General features: G+C 37.4%; 1 long non-coding RNA gene across 1 annotated transcript; it reads left to right on the top strand.

Annotated features, from left to right (window-relative positions):
• The first annotated feature begins 659 nt into the window (after positions 1-659).
• On the top strand, positions 660-25,386 carry LOC127516766 (uncharacterized). Its single transcript, XR_007931080.1, has 3 exons — positions 660-913; positions 25,055-25,127; positions 25,241-25,386. It is a non-coding gene; the product is annotated as an uncharacterized LOC127516766 (long non-coding RNA).
• Positions 25,387-25,528: the final 142 nt, after the last annotated feature.

Here is a 25,528-nt window from a genome sequence, read left to right as displayed (position 1 = left end):
AGATTGCTTTCATAGTATAGACACTCATGTGGTTGAATGCATTCGAACAGCCACAAAAGACCACTGACCTAATGCATAAACATTATAGAAAGTGCGCTAGCCAGACAGGATTTAAACTTTGTCAGCTTGAGACCAAAGTTTGGTTTGAAGATGAAAAATGTACCAAGCACAATGTTCTCTCACCATTCCTAATTTTTAACATACACTCACAGTGTTCAGCGTGGTCTTGCGATTATGAGAGCAGAAACAAAAGCTGATATTCTCCGTATGTTTTTCCCGCTGTCTTCATGCGTAAATTGCAAATTTATTTTGTCCATTAGATGGAAAGATCTGAGAGAAAAAAAAATAAAAAATACCCACCCATAAAATTTACCCACCCATAGACCCATAGATCGAAGAAATCAGGACAGAAGAGGTTGAAAGTGGACAAAAGTGACAGATTAAAACAACAGGTACACTAAAAAATTTAAGTTGAGAAAACTTAAAAGTTTAAGGCAACCTGCTGGAGGAGGTTTTTGAGTTCTCTCAACTTCTTGTTGTATAACAAGTTCAATTTACAAGTTGAGAAAACTCACAAATCTCCTGCAGCTGGATGCCTTAAAGGTGCCATAGAATGTGCATTTCACAAGATGTAATATAAGTCTAAGGTGTCCCCAGAATGTGTCTGTGAAGTTCAGCTCAAAATACCCCATAGATTTTTTATTATACTATGTTTTAACTGCCTATTTTGGAGTGGGATTAAAAATGTTCTGATTTGGTGTGTGTACACCTTTAAATGCTCGTGCTCCCCGCCCCCAAGCTCGCGACTCCATTAAACATTGCAAAAATATAAATAATACTGAAGTTCATACAGCTAATATAACTCTCAAAATGGATCTTTACAAACTGTTCGTGAAGCAGCATATCAGATCACGTAAGTATGGCATGTATTTTGTGGATGTTTGCTAAAATTCTATTCTGAATGAGTTTGATAGTGTTCTGCACGGCTAATCGGGCTAAAGCTACACACTGTTGGAGAAACTGAATGAAGATGCGTTTATGAATTATACAGACTACACACGTTTTCGGGTTAAAAATGAAAATAACGACATGGCTCTGGTCTCCGTGAATACAGTAAGAAACAATGGTAACTTTAACCACATTTAACAGTACATTAGCAACATGCTAACGAAACATTTAGAAAGAATTTACAAATATCACTGAATATATCATGATATCATGGATCATGAACAGTTATTATCGATCCATCTGCCATTTTCGTTATTGTCCTTGCTTGATGGCTTCACAGTAGCCTACCTGCAGAACGTCTGATGATACGGCTGTGCAGCTCCACAATGTTAATACTGCCTTGCCTTGAACATGGGCTGGTATATGCAAATTTTGGGGGCGTAAATAATAATGATCCCGACTGTTACATAACAGTCGGTGTTGTGTTGGGATTCGCCCTTTTTTCCGTGGTGTTTTTCACGCACGAGATTTACATATGAAGGAGGAAACAATGGTGTTTAAGGCTCACGGTATGTCTTTTCCATGTACAGAACTCTTATTATTCAACTATGCCAAGGTAAATTCAATTTTCAATTCTATGGCACCTTTAAACTTAAGTTTCTCAACTTTTGATTTTTTACAGTGTATAAATGGGTATGTGTCTCCCTGGTTTACTTGTGATCCAATCGACCAAAACACAAATAGGGCCTGTCACAGAATATTCAGTGTTTCAATTAAAAACTGCATTACTTATAGCCTTACCAACATTATCACAGTAAAAAGTAAAGATAGTGCGAGTCTTTGATAATGAGCTGAGCTGTATAATGGTCACATCATGAAGTTGACTACTCTGATATGGTTAATTATGTCCATATGACACACAAAAGGCAATACGATGCTCAAAGGCTGAAGTCAAATGTACTACAGTCACCCTGTGCGAGCCCTGATGACCAGCATTACCATGTTAACCATGATCTCAAGGGTCAATTAATGAGTGTGCTACAACTTCAGTGACATAAGAGAGATAAAACATCAGTGCAGAGATTGTATGTGTGCACATCCCAATTATAAAAGCTCACATTTACATGCACATAATAACAAAGATTTGCATGCACACAAAAGGACCTCATATGGAGCATGGTCACATTAACCTAATCCAAAGCGAAGTGTGATTATTATTTTTTTTTTTTTTCTGGGAAATGACCCTGCATATAAACACACAGCATATGCATGATCTTCATTCCTCTCGTTTGTTTAAAAAAAAAAAAAAAAAAAAAAAAGCCAAATAAATAGTAAAGCTAATGGGAAGTTTAGCTTTTTCGTATATATACAGGTGCTGGTCATATAATTAGAATATCGTGAAAAAGTTCATTTTTTTATTGTAAATTATTTTAAAAAATGAAACTTTCATATATTCTAGATTCCCTACATGTAAAGTAAAACATTTCAAAAGTTTTTTTTTTTTTAATTTGTTGATTAGAGCGTACAGCTCATGAAAGTCCAAAATCCAGTATCTCAAAATATTAGAATATTTACATTTGAGTTTCATTAAATGACCATCCCTACAGTATAAATTCCGGGTATCTTTTGTTCTTTGAAACCACACTAATGGGGAAGACTGCTGACTTGGCAATGGTCCAGGAGACAATCATTGACACCCTCCACAAAGAGAGTAAGTCACAGAAGGTCATTACTGAATGGGGTGGCTGTTTACAGAGTGTATATCAAAGCATATTAAATGCAAAGTTGACTGGAAGGAAGAAATTGGGTAGGCAAAGGTGCACAAGCAACAGGGATGACCGCAAGCTTGAGAATACTGTCAAGTAAAGCCAATTCAAACACTTGGGAGAACTTCACAATGAGTAGAATGAAGCCGGAGTCAGCGCATCAAGAGTCACCACACTCAGACATCTTCAGGAAAAGGACTACCAAGCCACTTCTGAACCAGAGACAACGTCAGAAGCATCTTACCTGTGCTAAGGAGAAAAAGAACTGGACAGTGAACAGTGGTCGAAAGTCCTCTTTTCAGATAAAAGTAAATTTTGCATTTCATGTTGAAATCATGGTCCCAGAGTATGAAGGAAGACTGGAGAGGCACAGAATCCAAGCTGCTTGAAGTCTAGTGTGAAGTTTCTGAAGTCAATAATGATTTGGGGGGGCCGTGACGTCTGCTGGTGTTGGTCCATTGTGTTTTATCAAGTGCAAAGTCAATGCAGCCATCTTCCAGGAGATTTTGGAGCACTTTATGCTTCCATCTGCTGACAAGCTTTATGGAGATGCTGATTTCCTTTTCCAGCAGGACTTTAGCACCTGCCCACAGTGCAAAAACCACTTCCAAGTGGTTTGCTGAGCATGATATTACTGTGCTTTATTGGCCAGCCAATATGCCTGACCTGAATCTATGGGATATTTTCAAGAGAAAGATGAGAAACAGTCGATCCAACAATATACAGATGATCTGAAGGCTCAATAGTGCCTCAGCAGTGCCACAGGCTGATCACTTCCATGCCACACTTCACTGATGCAGTAATTTGTGCTAGGAGCAAGTCATTTGCTGTAATATGTCCTGCAAATCAAGTATTGAGTGCACAAAAGAACATACTTTAAAGAACTTGAACTTTTCTGTTTTGCAAATCCATTTTTTGATTGATCTTAGGAAATATTCTAATATTTTGAAATACTGGATTTTGGACTTTCATGAGCTGTACGCTCTAATCATCAAAATTTAAAAAAAAAAACTTTTGAAATGTTTTACTTTACATATAGGGAATCTAGAATATATGAAAGTTTCATTTTTAAAAATAATTTATAATAAAAAAATGAACTTTTTGATGATATTCTAATTATATGACCAGCACCTGTATAATACATATATATATACATACATACATACATACATACATGTACACATTTATATTATATTTGAGATATCTTCCTCATGTACTGTCATAATAGCACAGGGGAATTTTACATTATGTGGAGAGAAGGAAATACAGATGCTTAATGTCCACTTATTTGAAGCAAAAAAAGGAACAGAACTAATAATGACATTCGTGAGCTCTAAATACCCTCTGCAGTCCGCTCTTGTTTTTCTCCCATCCTATTTTTCCATCTCTATCTCTCTATAGTCGCCCACAGAGACCTAGAGATTAAGAGGTCAGGGACATAACTGTTCTGTGATCCATCTAATGTACTCTACTGTAAGATGTCACTGCCATTTAGCAGGTCTAGACCAACAGAAGTAGTGCTAGAGAGCAATGGCTATCATTACCAAGGGGTCAAGATTTGTCTAGTTATCATGGGGCTGTTACCCCGCTGGTAGATGCCATAATTAATTACACTATTCTCCATTGCCAGCCCTTCAAAGTAGCATGTATTCTGACTAGACATTAGGCAACATATAAAAACCGATTATTTCATTATATAGTTTTTTTTTTTTTTTTTTTTTTTTTTTGGGAGGGCTCTCTGCTACATCGGACGTCACAGCTCAGAACAGTCCCTATGAAGGGCTTGAGACCTATGTTACCATCAGCCAATCAGCAGTGTCAGGACATAGTTTTCCTGTGACAATTCCGAGGGGTCCTGCTCCAGCCAAACAGCTGCCATTGAGATGATACGGAATGCTACCAGATATCTCTCTAATATTATAGAGCTACTTGGTTAGTACTCACTTTAATTTATTCCATTAACCTGCTTTTCATTTTGCCAGTGTAGCAAATAAATTTTCATCTCTCAAATAATATAAAAAAAAAAAAAAAAAAAAAAAAAATCAATTCACGCTTGTTTATAATATACAATCAACTAGTATTCCAAAATACCTCTGTTATCTATTTTGATTATTCATTTCCGACATAACGTACATCAACTGACAGGCATATTAAAAGAGACAAAACAATAAGCAACAATTTATCATCCCCTTTCATGTTTAGGTGAGACAAATTACAACAACTGAACTGAGTAAAATCTATTACCCAGGTTTAAAATTTGCATGTGAATACAATAAACATGATGAAAATGTAAAAAGATGCTACTCACAGCACATTATGTTGCTCCATTTGCATTGCATTAGTGTTTGGAGCACTCAGATGGCTGTTTCCATTCGTCACTCATGTCTGTCCCATTAAAATGGAACTGGGACAAGGCAACAGTCCTTAATGTACACCAGCAGAGGACAGAATGGGTGGACAAGATATATTTCATGCTATCTGCGGTTCACATTTAAGAATAACTGTCTGTGCATTGTATGATATGGAATATGGATATATAATAGGATCATATAACCATTAACTCACAGGGGCAAGTGTTCCTTAGATATTTATAAATTCATTCAATGTTTAAAGGGACATGATGCTCATTATGTTCAAATTAAATGTCAAAATTATTCCAACACATTGTAGCTTTTTCATTAAATCAACATTTTATATATATATATATATATATATATATATATATTACACACACACCAGTACAAAACCGTGTTACTACAAGAAAAAAAGAAGAAGAAAAATGTCAAACTTGAAGTGTAGCACAAAGCTTAAAATCGCAGAACCATGCCAATTCCACAAAGTAATGTACTGTGGAATTTTGCAGTTTCCGAACAGCAAAACTCACAAATCTAAATCTGGTGTCATGAATTATTGAAGACTCTTTATGGAGCTTTCTCCACTGCTGAATATGAAGCTCTGTACAAGCCTAAGATCAAACAAAACCTTGGATAATAAGAGTTAAATTTAATGCTAAAAGTAGTTTCTACTTTTTAGTTTCTAAAAAAAAAAAAAAAAAAAAAAAAAAAAAAAAAAAAGAAAGAAAAAAGAAAAAAGAAAAGAAAAAAAAGTTCAAATTGGTGCACTCAGTTTTAATGAAAAATGAACTTGCAAAGGTAAGGGGTGTCAAAATGTGAGGAAAAAGCACTAAGATTAGGCCCTCTTGAGATGGTCAGTGTTAGTAATGTCCATGGCAACCACCTCTATGAGAAACTACACAGGGAAATGAAAAAGGTAACAGGATGAGATTAGATGACAGGTTGATGACTGGTTGGATTTTTCCCCACTCACACAGCAAGGAAAATGGAGTCTGTTGTACTATCAGTCTTCAGGAAATACAATATGAGAATTGGCCTCTTATGAGCCCTGAGGTAATGTAGCAACACCAGAGATCCAACAGTGTATGGGGTCTACAAGAAAACTCTTCAACCATGTACAGCAACATAGTTAATGAAAGGCAGCCGATGGGGAGGAATTCATAACTCGAATCATACAACAAAGCCCGGATTCACCCTCGGGCTGTCCTTGTATTCATGCTGACCTTTAGTTGCGTTAACCATAAACCATTTATATTGAATATGGCAATTTTAATTAATTCATCCTAAATAATATAACTCCTACATGCACTAATTGTAAATTTAAGTCTTTACCATAAAGTTAGCTCTTAGCATTGCTTTCAATTTTATTTATCCTCTCTCACCTCAGAGCTCAGCAGCTGTTGGTGACACAGTTGAATTGCATCAGTGTAGAAGCAATTTTGAAACGTATAATGAGAATCAAGAAGAGGTGAAAGTGTTTTTGCTTCCAAAACAGATAAAGCCTGAAGCCAGATTTAACAGTTTTGTGTTGTTGTTGTTTTTACCTTCAGAGGAAAAATATTTCTCCAGTGTGCATAACATTTAAAACAGCTATATGTTAAAGGGGGAACAAAGCCAGTAATTTATTTTTTGCAGAATCTTCACTACAGTGAATGTGTCTATAAAATTCAGAGAAAAGTAGGTTGCTAAAATGCACTTAATTTGGCATGATAGATTGGGTGCACGCTTCAGTGACTGTAATTGAATCTGTGACCTATTTCCTCAGAAGAAAACTGTCTCTTGGGTTTGTTTTTTTTTCTATACATTTCAATGGAATTCAATAGACTGTCTTCAGATTTGTACATTTACAGCCTAGTGTTAATAATTCTCCTTGTAATGTGTAAAGCAATTGATCTGTGTTCAATCATTCTTGCAATAATGGAACAGATGTACATTTATGAAGATGGCATATTTTTAGAAATGACATTTTGCTTGATTGATTTTAATCAAACCCTTGTCACTGGAATCACAAAAAAAACATGATTACAATCAATCAATTTAGCTGCAGTAACCCATATCAAAAATACACACTGCAGAGAATGATGCTACTCATTAATTTTTTCCGCCTTTCCCTTTGGGCTTGGGTACAGTCTGATTTTAGTAAGTGACACGGCTAGCAAAACAATCATGTACAGACACTTTTGGCTTAGAGTCCAATTCTCTTGTATTTGCCAGGAACAGCAGTAAAGTACTTTTTTCCCCCTCTACTGAAGTCAATAATCTAATTCGGATGTTTCACCATCCAAAACAATCAATGCTCTCCATATTTAACTTACGGTCAGAAAACAATCGTAGTCCTTCAGAGCATAAGGGGAAATAGAGAGGGTAGCAGGTAATGAAAAGACATGTTTGGCATTTAGTCTGCGCTGTCAGCTGAAATCGCTGCAGAAATAAACGCTTGCAGAAACAGATGTTGTGCAGACGTCTAAAAAAAAAAATAAAATAAATCAGCCACAAATCAGCATAAAAAAACATGAATGAGAAAGCTGATGAAAGGATGGATTCTATTTCTTTTGCTTGCCAAAAACTAAGTATATTAAAAAGATATCCAATTCTGTAACTTAGACAAAACAGCTAGAGACGTCAAAAAAGATGAAAAGTCTTGTCAACAATGGCAATGTTGAGAACATTTCACAGAACACATTGCCCAGCATCAGAACTCAATGGTTAGTTATATATATATATATATATATATATATATATATATATATATATATTCAGAACTTAATATAACCATAAATTATCAATTCTTCTATTCAAGTTTATAATCCCATATATGGTGTGCATTCTGAGACAAAACCATGGCAGTGACATATTTTAAGATATGTCAGTGCAAGTTGCTTTCAGTTAAAACAGTTTAAACATGCATTTTAGTCTGGGACTAGCCTTGTCTGTGAAACCGGGGGTTAGTTTTTAAGGTTTTATTTATTTATTTATTATGTGTTTGAAAAGAAGCTGGGTCAGCAGCAGCGCCAACACAGATTTGCATATTCGCATATTTGTCATTTAGGAACACGATTGTGTGGGTGTTTGAATCGAGACTGCCATCTTTTAATGATTAATCATGTAGCTTTACACTCATACTACACCTTTGTCTGAGGAAAAACTTGAAATTTAAGTCATTCAGTAAAAATCTTCCCTTTTTAAAATAGATGTTTAATCTTGATTTGAGCACCACAAGCTGTCATTCTGCTGCAAGTTTAGCATTTTGTACCAGCAGTGATGCATTGCATGTTTTGCAAAACATGTAGTTAGTTTTCTAATGAAAGCAGATAACAAAAAGATGTCTATGAACTTAATTAACTACTAATCTGTATTTAATTCTATAGAAATTCTGATCATACATGTACACAGTTTTTTTTTTTTTTTTTTGGTAATTTCATTGTTGTTTGTTCAACAGATAATATAACCTGCTGCACCCATTTTCGATGGTGCATTAATTGTAGGATCATCATCAATTCAGATTTAAGCTGTTGTCACACTAGCCAACTCAACACCTACTGCGGCTGCTGTTGCTGAAATCTCACCCTCTGATGGAGGTCTGTCACACTCAACGATTAAGAATGGAACAGAGGTGAAAGATTTAACGACTGCCTCTGACATTTCTCTCATGTACTACGACACCCCATTTTTGCAGCAAATCAACATGACGCTCACCAAAATAAGAACAGGAGCACTGCGCAAACATAAACAATCGTTATATTTTGAATTAATATGCAATTCATGGAGTGCTTTAACCCTGTGAATATGTGTGATGGTGTATCCATCTGTCCCTTCAGATCTTTACATAGAACAGGGTTTCTCAAAGTGTTGATGAATTGCAAGGGGGCCATACGAGTTCCTAGAAAAATCAAGTAGCAGCCTATTATATTAAATGGTGTATAGATTTATTGATTAGTCAATGAAGCACGGTGAATGACGTTATCACAAATATAAATATTTTATAACACAATATAAAATTATTGATTTGTAGTTATTGTTTATAAGTTTAAAAAAAAAAAAAAACACGACATCATTCACAAAGCTTGATGAGGGAGTGAGCGGTTACTGCTGAGCTTTTTCATCCTGAATGACTGTGTTTGTCATGATTCTCTGATTGGTGTATTTCTTCACCTGAAATGTGGCTATTAAATTCAATGTTGAAGTTGAATTCACAGTGATTAACTTAAACAACAAATGCATATATAATAGATTAAAATAACCTCAGAGCTCACAATAGGTCTGTCTTAATAGGTCTATTAAAAACGTACTTCTCTATGGGGAAAATGGGATTTTTACTTCTGGAACACTATACTGAGTTCGATTGATTGTTTGTACAAGAAAATGAGCACTATTTTATTCTGTACCAAATGTAACTGATCCCACATACTTGCGCTTACAAGCTTGGCTTGGTAAGATACAGTTTCAAAGTAGCTTCCCCAACATTGCAATAGTTCTGTTAATGCTAAACAAAGAGGAGATGAAATTGCAGATAAAATCCTGATTCCTGAACCAATTACCTACAATTATTTCTTCCATATTGGCCTCATACTTATAACCAACAAAAACAACTAGGCTATCTATCCAATCTCAATTAGTGTATTTGAGACAATCACTAAAGCGAACCAGTGACAACAAACACAGCTCAAGAGACAGAAATTAATTAAGAACAAGCTACAGACCGATAGTCACAAGTTTCTACTGAATATGTTGTCTGTTTCCTACCAATAAATTCCTTTAAAGAATAAACAAAAAGCACACTACTGGCCTTCAACAAGAAACAACTTATAAAAAAGTTAATATTAACAATAATGTGATATTTGCATAATTTATTTCATTTAAAGGGTTAGTTCACCCAAAAATGAGAATTCTGTCATCATTTACTCACCCTCATGTCGTTCCAAACCCGTAAGACTTTTGTTCATCTTCCAAACACAAATGATGATATTTTTAAAGGGTTAGTTCACCCAAAAATGAAATTTCTATCATTAAGTACTCACCCTCATGTCGTTCCACACCTGTAAGACTTGTTTTGTTTTTGCGCACAAAAAGTATTCTCGCCGCTTCATAACATTAAGGTTGAACCACTGTAGTCAAGTTAACTATTTTAACAATGTTCTTACTACCTCAGAAGGTGCAATGACGTTGCAGGAAGCTCAGCCAATAGTGAATAGTTAACCACCTATGTGTGGTTCAGTTGCCCTCGGATTTCATCAAAAATATCTTAATTTGTGTTCCCGTGTTGCGGGTGTGGAACGACATGAAGGTGAGTACTTAATGACAGAAATGTCATTTTTGGGTGAACTAACCCTTTAATAAAATCTGAGAGATTTCTGTCCCTCCATTAACAGTCTACGCAACTACCACTTTGACGCTTCGAAAAGTTAATTAGGAGATCTAAAACTAATTAGAAAAACTAATCCATATGAATTGAGCTTTTTTTTTCTGAAGAGAAACAATCACTTTTATATGACAAAGGCATTGAATTTAGGCTTGTTTTCATATATAAAAATTGATTAGCAAACATATACAGAAGCTCAACCATACTTGCTTGATGCTCGAGAACAAACCTCATTGCATTGGGTCTTGCAGGAAGCTCAGCCATTATAAAAACACACAAGAATGAACCTCATTGGTACTTCAATCAAGCATGCTTGAGCTTCCGTTTACCATAACTGATGTGTGCACTGATGAATGTTTATGTTAATAAAAGCCTAAATTAAATCGGTTCATCATATAAAACAATCGGAAAATTCGGACTAAACTGCTCAATTCATATGGAGTAGATTTACAATCTCTTTATGAGCCTTTTGAAGTGTCAAACTTCAAAGTGATAGTAGGAATCCTTCTGATTTCATTAAAAATATATTCATTTGTGTTCCGAAAATAAACGAACGTTTTATAGTTTTGACATGAGGGTGAGTAATTAACGACAGAATTTTATTTTTTGGGTGAACTAACCCTAACCACTGCATCTCAATGGGCCTAGGTGTTACAAAAACGTATCTTGACAAGTAGCATGTTAAATTATCAGTGTTAAATTATGATGGTAATAGAAATGTAAACAACAATGGCGGGTATGATCACTATGCGCGCATTGTCTATATAGGTCTATTGTTACATTGAATGCATACTGTACTGTCTAGTGTCCAAAGCACTCAGTTTTAATAAATATGTACATACCTGTTTAATCATGTAAATGGTCGCGTCAAGCCGACAACAACGTCCATTAGTCCAAAACTGTGCACGCGATAAGCACGTGCGGCATTTAAACGTTTAGGAACCATTTAAACAGAATGCGTTTTTGCTTTTAAAAACGCAAGATGCAGTACGTTAGTTTAATGTGGGCAAATGCATTCTGTGTAAACCTGCCCTTATTAGATGTTTTCCTTTCGTACGCAAAGACAGAGGCCATATGGCCAACGTGCGGATTTTCGCTCAGTGCCATTTATGGATAGCATAGCAGGATGTTTTTGTTCAGACGAACGGGAAGAGCGAAAAATATCTCGATGAATCATGAAGCCAATAAATGCACATGTGGTTTCTGCTAAGTTCTCCAAGGAGTCGGAACGGCATGAGGGTGAGTAATAAATGACAGAATTTTCATTTTTGGGTGAACTAACGCTTTAAAGCCCTTTGAAGCTGCACCGAAACTGTATTTTTGACCTTCAACCGTTTGGAAGCCATTGAAATCCACTATAAGGAGAAAAATCCTGGAATGTTTTCATCAAAAACCTGAATTTCTTTTGGACTGAATAAAGAAGGACGGACATCTTGGATGACATGGGGGTGAGTAAATTGGCTCATCTTACCCCACTCTCCCCTAATTGTACCGAATCCTTGTTAATATACATAAAGACTTCATCCTAGTCTGTAAGATTAAATTTTACATCCAACTCTTTAAGGCTGTACATTTTAATATTAGAAACAGACTTATGCCAGATATATTCTTTTAAATTTATGCCTCTGGTTATCTGTATTTTTTAGAAAGATCACGGTTCTCCCACGATTCTGAAGAAAAAGAAAAAAATTGACCAACCAAACAAAATAATAGCCTATATGTAATTTTGAGGTTCTTCTGACGAAATGTTTTATTTAACGTTATAGGCTAAATGAGTCTATTTATACATGTCTAAAATATTATAAGAGTCTATAAAAATACTTATTAATTTAAATGAAGTCAGGCCTAGCCTAAAAAATCGTTTGAAATAATGAATGAAGACTTATTTCATCCAGAGATTTTGAATGAATGATTCAGTGATGCATTTTTAATAAGGCTGGGACAATGCTATCGATGCATCGTGATTCGTGGATTGTTTGTGATATTTTTCAAGTGCATTGCAAATCGATTCTGAACTTAGCCTAGTTTTTAACAGCAGATGGTGCTCTAGACTATTTTTTTAACCGCATACTCAAATGCTCACGAAGAAGACCGCTTGTGTGTTTGGCTGAGTCTGACAATTTGCACCTCAGAATACTTTTATGACCCGAGATTAATGTAAATGGCCCACTGCTTGTAATTCGCTTCAACCTCTTCGAAATTTATGAATGATTATTTTATAGAAGGTTCAAGTGGTGTGTGTAAGGAATTGGAAGGAAGCAGTGTAAGGCAGTTTCTAAAGCACGCAGTGCCATCTATTAAAAACTTAGCTTAGAATCGATTCGAGAAAGAATCATGATACATATGGAAAATATGTCATTTCTCGATTCGCGATGCATCGATGTATTGTCCCAGCCCTAATTTTTAACGGTCACTGATCGCCACCTGGCACAATGTAACATATAGAATCTTTATTTGAAGCGTGCTTAACATTAGTTTCAAAGGTCAATTACACATTTTGATCATGGCATAAGATTGGAATAAGATTGCATTTGTTTGAATCGAGATCGCGATCTTTTAATGAGTAATAGTGCATATATATTAGCCTATAGCCTATGTATTTTTGTATGTCATATTTGTAACAGACCTCAAAAGTAACCCGGGCCCAGGCTTCCGCAATTTATATACTGTGTATATATATTAATTTATAAGAAGAATGCTAGCTTTTAATATGCTACAAATGCTAAATAGTAGGACTAGTAGATCAGTAATTGTATAAATACTTCAACAACACTGTCTAAATTCATATTCATTTGCTGATCTAATGACATAAACAACACTAATCAGTTGTCTTGTAATTTAAATGTGGAAAAATGCTGGAAAAACTAAAGTGGGTCCTCTGCTCAGTCAATTTAGCTGGAATGAGAATGTTTTCCCCTTCCTCTGATAGCTCAACACTATTTATCATCAGGGGTTCAATTGCCTCTCTCTCCCCATTGCTTTTCTGTGTTATCCATATCAGACTAATGAGTTCCTCGTCATTTCTGTTCTAATTAATGCTCCTTATTATCCTTAATTAATTGTAGCCAAAGCTTGTTCCATCTGCTAAGTTGTGAGAAAAGTAAAATTGGGTCAGTGTTAAAAGGACCAGAGTGGTACACAGGGGCTCCGTATCATTAGTCTCACTCATTTGTTCACAAGAGGAACACATTGTAAATGTTTGTTCAGTAGTGCGTTTTGCATGCCAATGAAGTTCTGTTGATAGTGTGTGCTAACTTTTCATTGACTACATGGAGGGAATTGACACTGAAAGAAATGCTCGGAGAAAAGAAAATGTATCCAAAAGGACATTCATAGAATGAAATTTGCAGTGTTCGATGTCACTCAATTTTAATATTTTTTTGTCTGTGAGAAATATTCACTGGAGAAAAAAGTGCGACCACTAGCCCCAGTCTCCTTTATTCTTGTTTTTGACATATTTTGTTGCTTTCTATTAGTCCTCTCAAAGGTATTAAATGTCTGATTGTAAAAGAAAAATGATACATGAAACCAGCTCCCCCCACCACCTTGCTCTACCCCGACGCCACAATTATACTGATTACAGTATGTACTGACTCTCATTCAGTAATCATGCCTGGGGGTGGATTTAACACATATATCAACCCCTTTAATCCTTAAACAACTCTGAGATGGCTGTTTTCAACCCTGCCCTAAGTGATTATAGGCACAGAGCTAATTTCAATGCACCAATGAATTTTTAAGAATAGGCATTAGTATGAAATTCTAAAAACATTTTCATGTACATTTACATTTTTCTCAGTGCATAAAATAAAATCCAATCAAAGTCTGCTCTCTGGTGTGAGTATTCCACTGTAAATTTTCACTGTATTCATTTGCTTTGTTTCTTTACGCAGTGTTTTAGAACATTCCTATTTAATGTCCTGCATAACGGACATAGATAGAGGGTTTTGAAAATGAAACCAAATTTAAAACTTGTTCTGTATTCCAGTGTAAAATGTAGCAGTTTGATTGATCTATGGATACTTCAGGCCTTTTTGATGCAATTTCTTGTGAAAGTGAATCTTTTGAATAGCAGGAATTTGTTGAGTAGTGATAGGAAATGAAATGGGAAACCAAAGATTTGCCCAGAGGAATCAAGCTGGACAGCTTACACATAAAACTTAGTTTCCTCTCTTTCACACCCTTTGAACAAAACAAAGCAATCTAGACATAATCTTACACTTGACTTGTGCTTTTCATGAAAACTCTTGTACTCATCTTAATAGAAATCCCAGAGCCAAGGATTGGAAATGCATTTGTGTCACCATCCCCTCAAACAACAGATTGTCAAAATGATTTCCATCAGGAAGTGCAATAAACCAGACTGTTGCTAAGGAATAATCTGTATGTCTCTTTTGGGAAGGATTGTTGTTTGGGCACAAAGGGAAGTATCTAAGTAGCAGGTCTCGTAAAGGCCCACAATTATTATTATAACCATCCAGCTTCAGGCCTTGCAATCCACAGGAAAGATTTTTGGCAGCTAAATCAAAACCAGTATTTTAAAATAAGGCCACATCCAATGCTTCATCCAAAGATCCTGAAACCAAGTCATTGGTCCCTGAGCTTCTTTGCTCATTGTGTCTCTGTGGTGAGAGATGAAATCAGGATGGACCGCATGCTGACATGTTGCAACCTATAATGATGTCTATGCAGGAGTGGCTGTGTAAATGACTGCTCTGCTGTCCAGCTGTTTGTCTTTCATTTTGAACCCATATCCTCTGAAACGCCAGGGCGATGTTTATTCACAGTGGGGAATGTAGAGCCTTTATTAGAAAAAGGCAAATGGGAGGCTCAAAATACTGCAGAATAATGGCAAACTGGCTAGAGAGCATTTTTGTTACTTTGAGCTATTTTATCACGTATAGTATTCTCAACTGACCAAAAGCTCACTAAGGCATTATTTCACAAAATGGAATAGTCAGTGATAATGTGAATAAGCCCAAAGTAAAGGATGCAAATATTTTTGGGCAAATCTTTTGTACACAATTATGTTTTATAGCATGAGAAATAATAAACAGCTACTGTGCATTTGTACATATAAATACTTAAATTATCACAAGTGATTATCTTCATTTTCCAGTCCTAAGAGAAAAATATGGTAGTACAGAGCCAGAATTTAGATCAAATCCCTAAACAGAGGCAGAGCAGGCTGACAGCTGCCTGTATTAATAACCATGTTTACCTAGACTCAGCTAATTGTTTAGATGCTTTGGGATTAGCCACCACATTTACCAGCAGCTTCACAGATTCTGCAGTCCCCAAAGACCTCTTAAAGACCTGTGCACAGCACAAACAAATGAGAAAATACATTGCAGCCAATTACAGATACAAATCAATATAAAATAGATGATTTTAAAAATTGCAAACACAACAAAAGCCGTTTTCATATGTATAAATACTGTACAGCACTTAAATGTTCTATAGTGACTGCTATATATATATGTGTACTTAAAAAGCTATTTATATGTTTAGAACACTATCATCAAACAACCACTACCATTTTTTAACATGCACATTAAGTACAAATCTGTATATAAGGCATTTTTACATTAATTAAAAAATACTTACACATTTCAGAATTCTTGCATATTTTTTTTCAACACTAAAGGAACTTCCAGGTGTGGCAATACACATTTTTTACACAATATTTATTTGAAATTCACTCACAGTATTTGAAAACGTCACGGTCACTGTTGTAACCCTCATTCCCTGATAGAGGGAACAGAGATGTTGTGTCAAAATACCAACACTAGGGGTCACTTTTGGAAGCACAGACACCTTTGATGTGTTCAGAAAAGGCCAATGCTGACAAGCATAGCGTGTCAAGTAACAAGAGCCAGAACTTGAGATGAAACTTGTTCCATGTGCAGATTATAAAATCTGGCGAAGGTATTGGGTGTAGCCCAGCCAGCAGCTCTGCAAATGTCTGCTAGCAAGGCACCGTTCGCTGAAGAGACTGTGACGCCCCTGGTCGAGTGTGCCCTCTTTCCCAAGGGGCATGGTAAACCTTGGGCTTGATACACCAGGAAAATTGCATCCACAATCCAGTGGGACCTCCTCTGTTTAGAGACAGCCTTCCCCTTCTCTTGTTCTCCAAAGCAGACAAAGAGCTGTTCATATAACCTGAAACTCTGTGTGCGATCCAGATATATGTCCAAAGCATGCACTGGGCACAACAGAAACAAGACTGGGTCTCCTTCATCAGGAGAGATCACTTGCAAGGTTACCACTTGATCCCTGAAAGGGGTAGTTGGAACCTTAGGCACATATCCAGGTCGGGGTCTCAGGACCACGTGAGAGTCTGCCGGTCCGAAGTCTAGGCACTTTTCATTAGTAGAGAGGGCTTGTAGATCCCCTACCCTCTTGACAGAAGTGAGTGCAGTCAGGAGGGCCATCTTCATGGAGAGAGCACTAAGCTCAACTGACTGTAAAGGCTCAAAGGCTCAGATCCTGTAAGACCACTGAGAGATCCCTAGAGGGGATGAGGTGTGGTTTCAGAGGATTTAATCTCTGTGTACCTCTCAGGAATCTAATAATGAGAATGTGCTTTCTCACTGATCTACCATCCATAGTGTCATGATTTGCTGCTATCGCAGTCATATACACTTTCAAAGTGGATGCAGATAGGTGGCCCTCTTGGAGGAAGAAATGCACTGATCCAATACCACATCTCCGTGGGTCTTCCCCTTGGGAAGAGTACCAAGTAACAAACAAGCACCACTTCAGAGCATATAACCGCCTCGTTGAGGGGACTCTAGCCTGAGTGACTGTGTTTATCACTGCTGGTGATAGCCCTCTAAATTCCACCTCGTCCCATCCAGCCTGTCTTGGAAGAATCTGTTGTTACAACAATGCATCTGGACACTTGTTCTAGGGGAACTTCTGCGATTTAAATATGTTTTTAGTACCTTTGTAGATCTTGAGAGAGGAAATGTCATTGAAAAGCAAGGTTTGTCCAAGGGCAGAATGTGCGACGACACCCTAGTGTGATGGCCATGCGATGTGTTATGCGGTGCCATGCCCTTCTCCGGACTTGGACACGAAGCCAGTGGACAGCCAGACAGTGCCGAATGGCATTACTGTGGCCAAGGATGCCATATGCCCCAGGAGCCTTTGAAAGTATGTGAGAGGGACCACTGTTTTGTACTTGAAGTTATTCAAGCAGTTCAACATTGAATGAGCACGGTCTTCTGAGAGATGTGCTGTCATTGCAACCAAGTCCAACTCCACTCCGAGAAAAGAGATGCTCTTGATTATTGAGCTTGCTCTTCTCCCAGTTGACCTGAAGTCCCAGTCAGACGAGGTGCTCAAGGACCATGTCCCTGTGTGCACACAACAACTCTCGAGAGTGAGCTAATATTAGCTATCGTCAAAGTAGTTGAGGATGTGAATACCCACTTTCCTCAAGGGGGCAAGGGCAGCCTCTTCGATGCCTTACATGGGTTCTTAATAGCCTGTGGATGAGCTGGTGGTGGCACCTTTCTGCGAGAGGTCCATTGTCTGGGCCTGGCTGCTGGCCCAGGCTGTTGCAGGCTGCCTTTCCGTATCCGGGAACTCTACCGGAAGATGTGCAAGTGGAGGAATGGGAGGTCCACGGGGATTCATCCGGTGGAAGCTCTCCGGTTTCATCTACGTGCTCACCCTCAGCGCACATTGCTGAGGCCTCATACCCAGAAGTAGAAGGACCAGGACGGGAAGCGTCTAAGGTGACTCTCATTCTCTTGAAATTGATGATTGATGCTTCTCAGAGAGATGCTGCATCTGGCTTCGAAGCAATGCAAATTTCACTTGCAATTTTTATTGGTCTTTTCTGAATATGTTAAAGGTGTTTGGGCTCCCAAGAGTGACCCTTAGTGTCTGTATTTTGACGCAACATCAAAAGTGACCAACAGAAAGGGAACATCTCAGGAGTACTTGACTGTAACCCTGTACCCTGAAAAACCGGGAATGAGATGCTGCGTTTCATAACACTAGTGAGAACGTTCTTTGTTTGACCATTTGTGAAGCACGTGTGGCAAACACGCCAAGAATTTGGCTTAAATAACCTCTGGTTGTGACATCATTACAATGTGTGCTTGTGAGAGTCTATAAATAGACGTGAAACGTACGTGCCTTCAGGTTATACCTTTGTCTGAAGAGACATCCAGACATGCCCACAGTGCGGAAATGAGGCACAGCATCTCGTTCTCACTTTTTCAGGGAACAGGGTTACAGTCAAGTAACCCGAGATGTTCCCTATCAAAAGCTACACTCAATGCTGGATTTCATAACGCTAAAGGGAATGAGAATACCAACACCGCTGCACTGGAAGTGTCTGGACCCCCCAAGGTTGTATAGTGTGCATGCACAAACATCGGAGAGGTCTCAGACATGATCTTGGGATGTTGACTCACGCAAGCCAGTAATGGAGACCACACCATTGAAATGCAGAGGATGATACGCAAACTGTATTCTGTAGCCCCTTTTGACGGTCCTTAGGAGCTTCTACTTATTTTTTAGAACAGCAACGCCCTTAATCAAAACGTGAGAAAAACGTGTCGAAAGCTTCAGCACATCTTTTGGCCTCCCGGAATCTCCAAATAAAAGGGGAAAACGGGGACTGGGACATCAAGGAGGAACACCTTGACCCCTATCCTTGATGCCCATGTGGTTGAGCCAGAGATGTCCATATGTCCTTCAGCAGGTCAGCCTGGTATGCCTGCAGAACAGCCATAGTGTGCAGGACAGCACCAGCCTGACCCGCTGCCGGAAACTCCTTCCCCATCAGTGCTGATGTTGCTCTAAACAGCTATCGTTGGGTTCTTAAGGGATGATGCACTATCATGGTGTGAGATAGCCTGCAAGGGTCTTCATCGTCATCATTGTATACCCCTGCGCCTTTGCACCCATGATGGTCAAGATGCGAGAGGAGTAGGGCTTACTCCATGACTGAGATAACTTGTCATGGAGATCAGCGAAAAAAGGAGAGAGATCACTGCTGGAGTCCCTCCCCTTCAAATCTGTTGTCAATCTTGGAGTGTCTGGGGTCTCTTGCTCCTGTGTCTTAACTGAAGCCTGGCCACTGTACGAGTCACTACCTTGAGCAGCTCCTCATATGCCTTGTCACCAGCGCTCAGAGGCAGCACTCTCAAACTGTAATCTGTAATTTACATTTCCTCAGCGGCAAAAGAACTCACGTCCTCAACTCATTCTGAAGAAATGCCAGAGCATGCTTCAGCAGCGGGCATGAGGGCATTCCAAACTGGCAAGAGCACGAGAGAAAGGGGAGGACCCTCTCTCACTCCTCAGCCAGGTCGACAAATAAGCCCCACGTTCTCAATAAGGGTGCAGAGGCTCGCCCCTCCTGAAAGAACACAAGCCTCTAGCAGAGTCCTCTGATAGGAAACAGCTCACAGTGCTTGCACTCTCGCAAGCGCAGCGTGTTGTTCCCCAAAACACTCCAAACAAAGCTGATGCAGATCATCCTTAGAGATGGGCTGTGAGCAGGGCGGCACGCATCTTTTCCTGGATTCTCTCGACATTACAGTTAATTTCTTTTCCTCTTTATAAGAAAATGGCATACACAATGTGGTCTCTGAAGAAAAAGAAACCTGAAGGTGCATCCGTTTCACATCTATAAAATATAACATTACTCCCTAAAAAAACAAGTAACTAATTGTGTAACTTAGTTACTTTTTATGGTGATGTGATTACGTTACTTTTTCTCATCTGGGCTAGGCTGTTTGTTTGTTTTTATAACAACAAAAAAGTACTATTTTTGGCAAATGTAAAGGCCTTTTTACACCAAAAGTGAAATGAATAAGCCTCATGCTGAAAGAAATGCAAATTCACACCTGTACAGTCGAGGGCACAGTTCAATCAAACAAGCCTTTCAGCTGTGCTGCCATTCTGGAATACAGAAAAATAGGATGCAGGAGAAGAAGTAAATGAGTAAATGTACGCTCACATTTAGTCTAGAACTAGTCTAGAATAATCATCATGTTTACACAGCGCACACAACGCCTCTACACTTACTCCCGATTTCTCTCAACATGTGAACAGGAGCTGTCAGTCAATAAATTGGAAAACAAAGTAACTTGCGTTACTTATTTGAAAAAGTAACTCAGATATTTTGTTGTAAATTTAAAAGTAATGTGTTACGAGTTACTTGAAAAGGTACTTGAAAAGTAAACTGATTACATAACTCGCGTTACTTGTAATGCGTTACCCCAACACTAGATATGATCATCTCAAAATGGCCTACCGCCCTGTTTTGCAACTTTTACCTTTTCAGTATCAAAATGTACAATGCACTTTTATTGTATACAGAAAATGTTTGTGAAATCATCTGTCAAAAAACTAAAATAGACACAGATCATAAATGTACTTTCACACATGAAAACTGTTTTCTTGCTCCTTTGTTGTTGTCTCTTCTTCTCTGTTACCTGACAAGGCCGTTCCAATTAAACTTTGCTGAATGGTAAACACTTCGGGCTTTAGCTACAAAGTACAGAACATCTTACAATGTCAATGTTCTCTTGACAGATTGGTGCAGACAGAGGGAGGGTTACAAGAATGAGATCGCAGTCTTTTCTTTATAAAAATGCTAATCCTTATCAAGAGGAACATGCTATGTTATTTGAACTATTATAAATTGTGTGCATACAATTCATTTGCATAGGTTAATTAAAACCTGTGTCCTGCTTTTAAATTCCATTGATTGCTATGATAGGAATAATAATGAAGACACAATCAGTTAAATTCTGTTAATGGCACTTTGGTCCTTCCAATTAAATGTTTTTCCAAACATTGAAAAACTGGAGATATTCTGAAGTGTTTTATATGCATTTATTTATATGCAAGGAAAATGTTTTTGAAAAAAATGACAAAGATATAATTTTATTTACATGTTCAACACTATAACAGTACACATACTGAATGCATTTCTAGAGAAAAATAACAAAATTAGATAAAAGCACAAAGAGGAATAACATAGTATAGTATGTTGTGAGTCTTCTGAAAATGCCTCTAATAGTCCTTGGGGAAAGAAAGAAAAAAAGACACCATTGTTCATTATTTCCCTCAGCATTCACATCCTGTTTATAGAGGAACACAATGGTGTCCTGTCTCTAATATGTGTTCATGGAATTAGGTATAAACAATATCAGGTATACAAGACAAATCATAAATACAATGCATACCAGACTTGCAATTACATTTCCTCTTCTCTTATTTTCAGCTTTCTTTGGGTTTCTCAGTGCTGTCTAAATACACATCTGAATACAGTAGTGTGCATGCATGGTGGTAAAGCAGATTGATGCAGACTGCAGATTACCAATACGCAGCACTAAACTATGATTTATAGATGTGCTAATATCAAAAGATTAGAAGAAACGTTCATCCGTATATCCATATTCATGTTACTTAGTTGCAAGCTACTGTAATGTACCCCATTTGCCTACGAAAAGCTAAATAATTGGTCAGTATAATATAATATAATATAATATAATATGTGTTGCCTGTATATTAAATCAGGATTTTTTTTTTTTTTTTTTTTTTTTTTAATTTAGTATGATCAGCATGCACAAAACCATTTCATTGATTTAAATGGAGCCTGAACAAATAAATGATCTTGTGTATTTAAAGTGTTCTTATGAGGCTTCAGTAAAACTTTGATGAGAAGATTGCTATTACAAGCATGCTGTCAGTCTGGCAACAGTAAAATGTCTTTTTTTTTTTTTTTTTTTTTTTTTCATTTTTGCATGTTGACAGAGCAACTAGTGAGTGACCTAGTTTCTCTAAATCTTAAGAGAGAGGAAAGGGGAAAATTCTTTGAACTGTACCAACACCCAGTGCTTATATGTGAGAAAGATCTAGTGGGATCTCAGAAGTACATGAGTGATTTATTTTGCTTTGGGTTAAAACTGTGTTTCTAAGATATTATTGGAACTATGCAATGGTAGAAATGTGTCTAATGAAATAGCTCAATAGAAATTCTACTGAAAAAGCTGCAGAATATATTTGTGGCAGCCATAAGGATTAAATATGAAAATGGTGTTTAACCGACATGAAAAAAAAATCAGACAGTCCACTAGTAAACAAAACTGTATCTGATGTTGAATGCATTGATAAAACCAAACATTGCAAATTGTAATATGCTTTTAAAAAAATATTGAACAAAGAACAGATTGAACAGATGTTCATATTTTAGGTAGCAGTCAGGACAGCACTGACCACAACTCCATAAAAATTTAACTGAGCTGCAGTTGTGCTCATCAGGAGAAAAATACACCTGTCATGCCTTCTCAGCTAAAATGTATCGATAAGGGCCTGGCATTTGTCTGTTTGTCTTTCCCCATCTCTTTCTCTCCTTCTATCTTGTATCACAGAAATGATTTGAACTTAGTGGCAGAGCCTAAGGCAAAGGAGACTCAGCTGGAGTCTTTTCCCTGTTCTATCCAGTGTTCTATCAGTTAAATAGCAATCCTTCAGCTGGCCCTATCTAAAGCTGTTTGTCTGCCCCAGGGCCTCTGCAGCACAACAGCCTGCAGTAATAGGAGTGATCACACACTGCCACTTAAAGAGAGACATGCAACAGGCTCATGTCAGTATGTCTTTGTTACTCTTGTCTGACTCAATATCAGGCAACATTGTCTTTAATTACAAGTCTGCTCAAGTTCAGAGAGATATTTGCATGTCTGTATGATCTAGCAAAAACTTCTGTTGGCTTTCGAGTTTTGGATAAAGAACACTGACCTAGCATCCCTTTGAGTTTTTCCATCATGTTTGAGTCAATCAGAACTTAAAAATGGTTTATAATCTGATGGACAAGGACAGTTCTGTTTGTCTAAAATTGTGAAATTACGTTTAAAAAAAAAAAAAAAAAAAAAAAAAATTCTAGTAAACTAATGAGCCCTGACTCAATTAAGTTTATGTTAAAGTTATCATATTATGCGGAATCAAATTTTCCTTGATCTTTTGAGATGAGTTTACTTTAAGAGACACTTAAGATATCACTTAAGAAACTTAAGAGATAACTTTCATGTCTCAAATCTTCTCTCCTTAGTGCAAAAAGAACATTTGAAAAGAAAAAAAAAAAAATCTGCAAAATCAAAATTTACGGTCATGCTACGTTTCACATACAGGTATGAAATTCGGTAGACATATGTAACAGCCCAGTACTTACAAAAAAGTCCCTGGGTGCAAAATCTGTAAACCCAACAGGAAGTGAGATATTTTGAATTTTCTGTGCAAAATTTTTGCAGTTTTTGTCATTTCCAGACGTTGTACTTTAACAAAGTCCTCCTAGAGCTTTAATCAGAAAAACGTCATATTTGGTCAGCCTAATCTAAAGGCCTTTGTGACGTTAAATTGCGAAGATCTTGAGTTTTCGCTGAAGGGCATGTTCATGGCGGCCTGACAAAGTTCGATGTTTCGCCATGAAACAGGAAGTTGTTGTAACTCAGGCATACAGTGTCCGATCTGCCCCAAACTTCACATGTTTTATTAGAATCCTGGCCTGAAGACATCTTTATGCCAATGCTGCCTGCTGGCAACAAGAAATGGCATGCTTTGCACTGTAGTTCACTCCCAGAAACACATTTGTATATGCCATGAAGTACCAAATATACTAGAAACACATTAAATCATGCAACACTTGGCTAAGTGATAATGTATGCGATTAATGCCACGAAACAGGAAGTTGTTGTAACTCAGGCATACAATGTTCGATCTGCTCCAAACTTCACATGTTTGATAAGAGTCCTGGCCTGACGACGAACGCTGCATCCGAAACCACCTACTTCTCTACTATATAGTAGGCGAAAAGCAGTAGGCGAGCGAATCCTTAGTATTCAAAAAAGAGTAGGCAAGAATTATCAGGGTGACGTACTAATTCTCGCAAGATTCGGACGTGCGTCTACTTAAAGTGCATCCGAATATGCCTACTTACCTACTATATAGTAGGGGAAAAGCAGTAGGTGGGAGAGGATACTTCATAATCGAATACGGAGGAGAAAAGCGACATGGGTGTTTTCAAATGTGAGTATTGAAAACCAAAAACACGGTTCCTTGTGTTAAAATTTGTTGAACTACTGTAGAGTAAACTGCTGAATGTGTAAAGATGCTAGACAGTATAGTTGTGATTTTGCAGTAAAAACACGTTTTATTGTGTAGAGTTAACATGGGAGCTCTAGTAAGCACACATAACTTAATTCTTCAAAGTGGATTTACATATTCTGAACCATATACATCTTAAAGATGCTTACTAAATGTTTATTTAACATCTGACAGGAAAATCTTCTTTAAGTACTAAAGATGAGCACATCACAACATGAAATAGACATCTGAGTGATAGTGTGCTATTATGTAGAATTCACTGTTGTCAACACTGTTTACATTACATGAATGAAAATAATGTAAATAAATAAATCTACATAAAATAAACATGAGTTATCTATTGTATTTGCCCTTTAGTACTGTTGATAAATTAAAGAACATTTGTGTTGGATAAAAAGTGAGTTAACACATCATCAGCTACCTCAACATGTAAATGTAGTGTTGAGCACATAAATCTCAGAGGAAACTTGAATCTTGTCTGGATGTTACAGGGACAGATGATCACGTGTGTGTTTATCCGTTGGAGAGAGACTGATGAAGGAATGTTGCCATCAAAGGCTTTGAGTGAGTATACTACAGAAATGAATAAAAAATCTATTTAAGTTGTAGTTTATTTTAATGATTGTAATTTCAAACAGAGTTATTACAGCACTTTTCTGATTCTTGATTTGCTGCAGAGCTTTGTGGTGGAGCAGGACCTGCGAGGTGACAGCATTTGTGAACAAAAAAAAAAAAAGTAAGATTATTTTGTTACTTCTAATACAGAAATCAAATGACACTGTGCTGTTAAAATGACTGCTTTTGTGTGATTTTTGTGCATTTTTGTAGAATCTGAAATGTCTACAGACTGATGTGAGCACTGAGGATGGAGAGCCACAGCAGCATCCTGGAAATTGTGTAGTGCCATGGATGAGACCCTCCATCACTCCACCTGCCCTTATTGCCTCATCTGGACCAGATATTGC

This window comes from Ctenopharyngodon idella, chromosome 7 (genome assembly GCF_019924925.1).
Source record: "Ctenopharyngodon idella isolate HZGC_01 chromosome 7, HZGC01, whole genome shotgun sequence".
Taxonomy (NCBI): domain Eukaryota; kingdom Metazoa; phylum Chordata; class Actinopteri; order Cypriniformes; family Xenocyprididae; genus Ctenopharyngodon; species Ctenopharyngodon idella.
The sequence above is the reverse complement of the archived record's forward strand: the minus strand, read 5'-3'. Positions and strand labels throughout refer to the sequence as shown.